This window comes from Coturnix japonica, chromosome Z (assembly GCF_054131305.1).
Source record: "Coturnix japonica strain WE chromosome Z, WE-NBRP24, whole genome shotgun sequence".
NCBI classification, from domain to species: domain Eukaryota; kingdom Metazoa; phylum Chordata; class Aves; order Galliformes; family Phasianidae; genus Coturnix; species Coturnix japonica.
The window spans coordinates 66,481,770-66,491,355 of NC_140702.1; positions in this window are offsets into that span (position 1 = coordinate 66,481,770).

The following is a 9,586-nucleotide window of genomic DNA, read 5'->3' on the forward strand; positions in this document are numbered from 1 at the left end:
TCTGATTGGGGTCGGCATTAATCTTGATTCAGTGTATAACTGGGTCGTAACAATTGATGTGATGTAACTGGAGCTGAATAATTAAAGTCACAGCCCATAGTCTTAGTTAAGTTAAAAACAAATACTTGAATGATGGCTTATATCAACAGGAATGTTACCTATGAATGTAAAATCAAAGGAGTGAAGCACTGATTTATATTTATGGACTTAAGAATGCTTCATTTCTGTGCATGACCACAGTTGAGAATCTTACATTTTTCTTACAAGTATTTATTTTCACACTCCCTATACGTTGAGCACAGGCATGAGTCTGTGCCAGTCCTAAGGTTTTCTGGCCACAGCTTAAAAGTAATAGCATTGTCACAGACTGGGATAGCAGCATGAACACAGCACTCTGTTTGCCATCCTGTGGAGGTGCTGTAAAAGAAAAACAGGATTGATTTGTCAGGGAGTTCCAAACAGGTTACTCTGTTCAAAAGGAAGGTGAATTCATTATGTGTTAATTTTGTGTAATTGGTTAATTTTGGTCCCTTTTCCCATTCAGATATCATTCTGTTCCTATAAATGTGGTTAAACCTGCTATATTGCTGATCTCCTCACCCTTTTAGAGGAAGTCCCTCTGGTTAGATTGTTCATAGAAAAGCTGTTTGTGAAAGTTTTGCATATGTGGCGTAAGCAATTGTGCATAAGATAAATAATCTTTTTCTTACAGACCTTCTATAACTTTAGAAAATCTACCTCATTCTGCATGAAATTGGATAACTTTATTTTATTTTATTTTATTTTATTTTATTTTATTTTATTTTATTTTATTTTATTTTATTAATTAAAGAGTGTAAGTCTTTACATTAAAAGAGCGTAGGGTCTGTTGTCTATGTCTATTGTAGCATCTCTATCTGTACTGGGGTTGATACGTGAACCCAAGGATATGGTGCTAAAGTCATCTGCTTAAAACCTCAAACCTTAAACATTTTTCACAACAGTTTATAACTGCAAAGCAAGTGGCTGACAAACTTTTTTGGCCATGAGTCAGGAACTGGCTTTTGCAGTTTGACACAATTGCTCTTACTTCAGGCCTTGCAATTTTTCCCTTAGGGCAGGTGAGGAGCCCAGGTACAGCTGGATCCACTCCTAATCCCACGCTTGGTCAGTGGTTTATGGCTAAGGGATTGTTTGTGCACAGCCAACCAAAGAGACAATCTTCACAAAGCTCACAGAGCTCACCAAACCATTAGTCACTCAGCAGGATCTGCATGACAAGGCGTCTCTTGACTTCATGCTGTCAGGGATCTCTGCACAGGCATAACCTCAAGAGGTGTCCCTGCTGGAGGGGAGATGCTGCCGTGTGGGAGAGCTCAAGGGGCTCCTGAGCTGCTTTGCTGATGGGGTGCAGTGATTGACTCACAGGTTCAATTCAGCTGTTGAATCAGGTTTCTGCCACCAGTTCTTCAGCCCCCAAGATGGGGTGGGAAGAAGAAACACCCATCACACTCCATCCCCTGGGCACGCAAATGTGGCACAGTGACCTTCCTGAGGAGAGACCTGGGGGGACAGTCCTCACTCTGTCAGCCTTGATTCCCAGAGCCCCGTGTCATCCATACTGTCAAACTTCCCTATTTGTAGGTGCCAGATCCCAGCCACCAGGATCAGGATCCATAGGGAAGGAAAAGGGAACAGAAACAAGGAGAAAGCTGCCATTGACTGTTGCTCAGAGCCAGTCATGACTGTACCAGGAGAGAGAGCCCAAGTACAGAGAGAAGATGGGGTGTACTGCACCTAAGCATCTCTTGTAGCATTTCTGGGCCATCATGGGTTGGGCATGAGGCTCCTTTCCAGGCAGCTCTGGCTGTGAGTTTTATGGCTGCCTGGAACATCTCCAAAGGATTGATTTACTGTAATTCCTCTGGAAAGCAACTCCTGTGATTGCTTGCCTGGAGATCTCAAGCTGGACTTAAACAACAGGATCCTAAAGAGGCCATGAATAATTGAGCCTAATAAATATTAATAACTTGCCTGCATGGTGGCAGGGCATGTAATTGCAAGGAGCGTTCTGGAAGCACAGCTCTGCAGGCAAATGTGCACTCACAGCAGGAGTGGGGCAGAGTCCCATTAACACTGATGCTGCTGGGCTATGCTTAGCCATCCATGGCTGCTAGCCCTGCAGCCCTCTCTTTAATTAGTGGTCAGGATATGGGGTGATGCCATGGGTAACCATTTGGGTGTTTTTGGTGGATCTCTGTTCCTTGAACTTGTATTTTGTTAAGCCTGTGTACAGTTGTAATATGCACAGTGTATTTTGGCAAGGATGTTCTTATCTCCCCAAGCCAAATGATAACACTCTAAGCTTGGGTGACTCAGTAAGTCCTTCTCCAAAAGAGTGGTGAGGCACTGGAACAGGCTGCCCAGGGAGGTGGTGGAGTCACTGTCTCTGGGGATGTTTAGGAAGGATGGAGATTTGGCCCCAAGGGACACGGTTCAGAGGGCAACATTGGTGGTAGATGGATGGTTGGCCTAGATGACCATAGAGGTCTTTTCCAATGATTCTATGGTCATACAAAATGTGGGTGTAAGTGGGTTTGGGTTGAGGAGTTATTAGAATAGGAAAGATTGAGACAGTGGAAGGGCAATACAGAAATGTAACAACAAAGGGACCAGCACACACAGGATGGTATTTCACAGCAAAATCAAATGTGCTTACCCATCTCCAAAGGTCTGAACTCAAGGAAAGGACTCCACAAGGGAGGGATCTCCAACCAGACATCCTTCCCCAGTGGCAGTCTACCTTAAATGGGGTCTAGGCGAGGTGCAGCCAGGCTCCATCCCTTCTCCTTCTCCTACTCATACTGTGAGTGATCCAGGTCCTCAGTGGATTGCCTGCCTGAAACAGTGCTCTGCCTGCAGCCTTGCCAATGCCTGAGCACAACCAGCATTTCCCTGTCCTCTGCTTTTCCAGGCAGGTGAGGAAAAGGAGTCGAGGAGAGACTACAAGCTCTTGTATAGGTGGGCACAGTGTATTGCAAAGTCTCATCAGTGCTGTGAGCAGCGTAGAGACACGTACATGCAGGCCTTGCCAGAGCATTCTGGATGTTTCTGTTCACAAAACTGCCCCTTCACAAGCCAGCACTGTTCAAAGAAACATAGAATGGCCTGGGTTGAAAAGGACCACAATGATCATCCAGTTTCATCCTCCCTGCTATGTGCAGGGTGTCCAGCCACCAGACCATGCTGCCCAGAGCCACATCCAGCCTGGCCTTGAATGCCTGCAGGGATGGGGCATCCACAGCCTCCATGGGCAATGTATTCCAGTATGTCACCACCCTCTGTGTGAAAAAATTTCCTCCTAATATCCAATCTAAACCTCCCCCACCTCAGCTTAAAACCATTCCCCCTTGTCCTATCACTATCAACCCTTGTAAACAGTTGTTCCCCCTCCTGTTTATACACTCCCTTCAAATATTGGAGGACCTCAAAGAGGTCTCCCCGGAGCCTTCTCCAAGCTAAACAAGCCCAGTTTCCTCAGCTTTTCCTCATAGGAACAATGCTCCAGACCTCTGATCATCCTAGGACCCTCCTCTGGACCCACACCAAGAGCTCCACGTCTTTCTCATGCTGGGGACTCTAGGCCAGAACTCAGTACTCCAGATGGGGCCTCACATGAGCTGAGTAGAGGGGGACAATCAACTCCCTCTCCCTGCTGGCCACCCCTTTTTTACACAGCTGCCCTTCCAGGCTGCATGCACACACTGATGGTTCATGTCCAGCTTCTCGACCACCTGGACCTCCAAGTGCTTCTCCCCAGGGCTGCTCTCAAGGAGATCTTCCCCCAGTCTGTATAATCACCTGGGATTGCCTTGACCCAAGTGCAGCACCCTGCACTTGGCCTTATTGAACATCGTTAGGTTTTCATGGGCCCACTTCTCCAGCCTGTCCAGGTCCTTCTGGATGGCTTCCCTTCCTTCCAATGTATCAACAGCACCGCTCAGCTTGCTGTCATCTGCAAACTTGCTAAGGGTGCACTCCATGCCATCATCTATGTCACTGATGAAGATATTGAAGAAAACCAGTCCCAAGACCAACCCCTGAGGGATGCTGCTTGTGACCAGCCTCCACCCTGACACAGTCGGTTCCTGTCTGCTGTCAGCATTACCACTTTCTCAAGGCTGCGTCCCAAACCATAGAACCAAAAGCCCTGAGTATGATGCCATTCACAAAGCCATTCATTCAGTGTGTCCACCCTCCTCCTCTTGTCTGGATCCCAGTCAACAACTGAGAATCACAGAATCATGGAATCACAGAATCACAAGGTTGGAAAGGACCAACAAGATCATTTAGTCCAACTGTCCTCCCATCACCATTGCTACCACAGCTACTAAACCACATCTCATAGCTCCACATCCAGACACCTCTTGAACGGTGACTCCACCACCTCCCTGTGCAGCCATTCCAGTGCCTGACCACTCTGAGAGAGAAAAGGTTCCTTCTTATGTCCAATCTAAACCTCTTCTAGTACAACTTGTGGCCATTCCCTCAGGTCCTGTTTGTTGCCGGGAAGAAGAGGCCAAGCCCCTCCTCATCACAACCTCCCTTCAGGAAGTTGTAAAGTGCAATGAGGTCTCCCCTGAGCCTCCTCTTCTCCAGACTAAGCAATCCCAGCTCCTTCAGCTGCTCCTCATAAGCCCTGTGCTCCAGACCCCTCACCAGTTTTGTTGCCCTTCTCTGGACACGTTCCAGGGCCTTGATGTCTTTCTTGTAGTGAGGGGCCCAAAACTGAACACAGTACTTGAGGGGCAGCCTCACCAGAGCTGAGTACAGTGCTGAGTACTCTCTGGTCCTGCTGGCCACACTGTTTCTAATACAGGCCAGGATGCCATTGGCTCTCTTGGCCACCTGGGCACACTGTCGGCTCATGTTCAGCCGAGCATCGACCAACACCCCCAGGTCCCTTTCCTCTTCACAGTCATCCAGCCACTCAGCCCCAAACTTAGAGCACTGTATGGGGTTATTGTGGCCAAAGTGCAGGACCTGGCACTTGGCCTTGTTGAACCTCATCACATTCACCTCAGCCCAGCAATCCAACCTATCCAGATCCCTCTGGAGGGCCTCCCTACCCTCAGGCAGATCAACACCACCTCCCAGCTTGGTGTCATCTGCAAACTTACTGAGGGTTCACTCAGTTTCCTCATCCAGGTCATCAATGAAGATATTAAACAAGATGGGCCCTGGAACCGACCCCTGGAGGACACCACTTGTAACGTGTCGCCAGCCGGACTTAATTCCATTCACCACCACCCACTGGGCACAACCCTCCAGCCAGTTCCTTACCCCAAAAAAAGAGGAGAACGCTACTTATGCTCCTGATTCCCCCAGCAGTCTTTCCAGAGCCCTGAAGATGGCAGAGTGTGACTCAAGCAATCGATCTCCCACTCACAATCCTGGATGCTCCTCAGCCTTTGTGTTTCCTCCTTTAGCTGTACCACCAGGCTGAGCAGATCATCCACCTGCTCACACTGCACACAGGTGGTATCCCTGCTGCCCTCCTGTAGCAGTGACAGGGCCAGGCATTCTCTGCAGCCTGAGACCTGAACTCAGCTCATGCTTCTTGGAGCTCCTTAGATGTGTTTTTGCTGCAATCTGGACCTTCCAAGAGCAGTCCTTCCTCCTGAGGTTGTGCTACTAGGCTGATCTGCTTGGGTTTTGCCCTGTGCCTATGACACTTGGTATTCCCAAGCTGTCTCCCAGCCAAGTACTAACTGAGCTCAATCCAGCTTAGCTTCCAAGATCAGACAAGATCTGGAATTTCCATCATGGTACGGCGGTAGGCAATACGTCCATAGGCAACAGAATCAGGCACTGCTTTCATGGCTATAAAGAGAAATGGGACACAGAAACTTGTATTTGAGTGTTGGATTTTGCCCAGAGCCTTTCAGAGCTTTCCACTCGAAATTTGCTGTGCATGGGCAGCTGAGAAGACCAGTGAAAGCTTGGCAAGGTTATTGTGAAGCTCCTTGCAGGAGCCTCCCCCACGCTGAGCAAGTGTTTCGAATTTTCCCCAAACTGCTTGGCTGTTGAGATCGCATCTTGCAAATGCAGTTTCAGACAACAACAGCTTGCAATTATGCGCTGCTTTCAAAACCAAGACATCCTGAATTTCGTTAATGTCTTTGTATAAATCTAGCTGAGGCTGCTGCTGGGATGCAAAGCTCCAGCCTCCCCAAAAGCTCGCAGCTGGGATCATCCACAGCTTTCCTCCATGCTCTGCTGGAGGCAGTTTATATTGGGTTAAGGGGGTACAGAACATGTGGAGCCATGGACATCTCACATGCTCTCAAACCCGGGTGGCAGGGAGGATTATCCATTCAGCAGCCAAAGGATGGCCCAGGAAATGAGGGCTCTGTGCTCTTAGATGGATGTGAGCACAGACCCCATGAAGTCCAGTGTGGGGGAATGTGAAGCACAGCACCAGGATGTGATACTCCACAGTGAGGGGCTGAGGAGCTGTACTGTAGGGAAGGGCCCAGGCATTATCATAGTCAACAGGAGGAACATGAGCCAAAAGAGCACTCTCCTTGCTTAAAAGGGCAAACCACATCCTAGGCTACAGTAGGACGGTGGTGAGCAGATCATGGGAAGTTATTATCCACTCTCTTTGGCACTGGTGAGGATGCACAGATCGCAGAAGAGTTTCTCAAATTGCTCCTAACAGCAGCACTCGCACAACTTCCTCTGTTCTTAAGGAGATGTGAAAATACAGACAATGATATAGAGATTGCTGTGGGAGCAATGAAAGGGAATTGTAGCATCATGCCAAGGTACTTGTAGCACTTGCTTGGGAGATAGATATATGGTCTTGAGAGTACCATATGGTTCCAGTGAGACATCTGGGGAGGCAAGGAGCTTTACACTTAGATATTAGCTTCTCTCTTGGATGAAAAATTAATGAAAGTCTGGGCTGAAAAGAACTTGCTTTCCTCTGTGGTCACAGATACACCAAAATATAAGAATATCAAAATGCTTCCAGCTGCTCTTTGCTGCTGTGCAGCTGCTTCTTAGCTGAAAGGGTCCTTTTTTGCTTCCCAGCTATGGCTGATTCAGGATTTCAGACGAGACCTTTGCTGTGTATGAAGAGTTTGATAAAATAATTTGAGGAATTAAAATACAGTGAGATTACAGCTGATAAATATAAATAATAAGGTGAGGTTTGTCATTGCTGAATTGCTTGCCAGGGCAATGTGAAAATGCACAGTAAAGTATTTCTGTAAGACATCACTTAAAGTGCTAGCCTTTATTTTTAATGAGAAGACTTCAATTTCCATGCATTTTTCAGGGCAGGAAGCCTCGAGAAAGTCGCACAGTGAGGCTGATGATCCCTAAACCTGCAATTTATGTGCCTGTTGTAATCTCCTCACAACCGTAACTGATGAATATGCATCATATCATTTCTATGCATGGCAGAAAGTAACCTACTTCTAGCCCCAGGCAGGCTCTGCAGGTCTGTCTGCTTCTTCTTGCACATCTGTACCAGTGGGGATGCTGTGGGATTTAGAACAAACTGGGGTAGCTGCAGAAAAGACCTAAATCCAGACTTTGTGGTTAAAAACCAGCCCCATCCATAAATCTCAGTGGTGAAAGTAGCATTGCTCCATTCCTGCCTCCCCTCAGGACTCGTTTAACTAACAGTTTGGGGTTGGTGCTGGGAACCTTAGAGCCATCCCAGAGGCAGCCGTGAATTAACATGGTGAAGCACCACTGGCACTGCTGATAGAAGCAGATGAATGGCCAAGCCACAATCTACTGAGTGTTAATGGGAGTCCGGAATTAAATCCTGGGAAGCACGGGAAAACGAGCCATCTGCCGTGGCTGGCAAGTTCCCTGTGGCTGCTCTAGAGGGGACTGATCTGTGAGAATGTGGGGAGACAGTGTGGGTACCCAGGAGAGTCAGTGCTTCACATGCAACAGCTGTAGATACTGTCCCTGTCTGAACAGAGGCTGGAATCAGCTTTCTTGGATGGCAGGCTCCAGGGCTCAGCACAGCAGCACCTTGAGAGCAATGACAGCAAATATGGTTAATGTCATTAGGCCGAACACAGAATGTGATTCATGGGCAATGGGCTGTAACACAGTCCCTAGAGGATAGCTCAAGGAAAGCCACATTGGAGCTGGCACTGTGAACAGGACCAGCAAATACTAAGGGAACACTGACCACCTGGTAATAATAGAAAGTGTTACAAGTTGGTGAATAAAGAATAGGTGTGTGCAGCTGTCCACTCCTGTGAGCAGCCTCCATAAGTCTGCATTGTGCACAACATTGTCCTTCAATCAGATGGGCGACTGCCTCAGAGGCCGCATAATGTTGTGCCCCTTCCAGGGAGGGTGGTAAATCCTCCAGGCCTTTGCACCACCAAGAAGGAGTTTCCAGGACAAACACTTTCTGCTTCACACCCTGTGGCACCTACAGGTAGGGGAGTTTGAGGATGGGGTTATATGGGGCTGTGGGACTAAGGGCTGGGGGATTTGGAACTGACTGCGCTGGCTGCTTCCCAGAGCCTCACTGTGCCAAGTTCATGTGCCTGCAGGCTGTCAAGCTATTCTTGCAACTGAGGAGATCATGGCAGAGAGGAGCAGCAGCACCAAAGTCAGGTGAGTGTCCCGTGGGTCAGCACCAAGCCCCAGCCTTGTCCTGATTCACGCCAGGCAGGGATGGGCCCATGGGAGGAGCCCAGCCCTGGACTGGGAACTGGCACACTGCAGGTCGGCCGGATGGGACAAGGTTGTCCCTGGTGCCCCATCCTGCTGTGGCTCAGGCCCCCTCCCTTTTACAGATGCTGAGACACAGAGGCATAGGCCACAGTGCTGCTGCTCCAGCCACAACCGCTGCAGCAATGCGGACCAGGAGCTGCAGCAGCTGGTTCTATCAGCGCACCCTGAGCACATGGCTACTCCAAGCCCTGGCTTCTGGGATGCTGCCTGGAGGGACCTGGCAAAGCTGGTGGAGCAGGGTAGCCTGTCCTGCTGCAGCTCCAATGCCCAGCCTGAAAACCAGCGCGGAGCATCAGCTCCAGAGTCAGGTGAGACTTTGTGGGTCAGCCTCGATCTGCATGATTGCCCTGATGTGTGCTAGGCCCACGGGAGGAGCCCAGCCCTGGAGCAGGACCTTGCACGATGCAGGTCAGCCAGTTGGGCCAAGAGTGTTCCCGTCTTGCTGTCACTCAGGCTCCGTCCCTGCTTTGCAGGTGACAACAGACAGACGTATGGGCCAAAGTGCTGCTGCCCCAGCTGCAACCACTGCAGTAATGCTGACCAGGAGCTGCAGCAGCTGGTGCAGTCAGCACTGTGTGAGGCCATCGGCAGTCTGGGCCCGGACTTCTGGGATGCTGCCTGGAGGGATCTGACAGAGCTGGTGGAGAGTGGCAGTCTGTCCTACTGCAGCTCCACCAACACCCAGAGCAGACAACAGCGTGGAACATCAGCTGCGGATTTAGGTGAGTCTTTTGTAGGTCAGCCCCAATCTGCATGATTGCCCTGATGTGTGCCAGGCCCATGGGAGGAGCTCAGCCCTGGAGCAGGACCTTGCACACTGCAGGTCAGC